Below are 382 nucleotides of genomic sequence, written 5' to 3'. Positions count from 1 at the left end.
TTTGAGAGCTCTCTCCTTCAGAAGGACCCTTGACATTGATCATGAAAGATGGTCACAGATGTGCCTAACTTACTGGATGTGGCTGGCACTGGCCAAAATCTTTCTCTTTCTGCTGTAACTCTGCAATGGAAAGAATGTGCCATTGGAGATGCTGCTTTATGGTTGGGTCAGCCTCTGTCCTGGAGGATGCAATTATTAAAGGTTGCTGCTAATTGCCACCAATGATTCCTGCATTGGAAATTTTTCAGAAGACACTGGGAAGCAGATTTTCATTATGAAAGCAGTCCTCTGACACACAGCAGCCCCTCTGCCAGTTCTAAGCCTTCTGCCAAATCACAGAGCATTAGAACTGTTAAGGACTGAGTTCTACAGAATTTTTTAA

Source organism: Chaetura pelagica, unplaced genomic scaffold (genome assembly GCF_000747805.2).
Source record: "Chaetura pelagica isolate M959 unplaced genomic scaffold, ChaPel_1.0 scaffold68, whole genome shotgun sequence".
Taxonomy (NCBI): Eukaryota; Metazoa; Chordata; class Aves; order Apodiformes; family Apodidae; genus Chaetura; species Chaetura pelagica.
Note: the sequence above shows the minus strand (reverse complement) of the source record.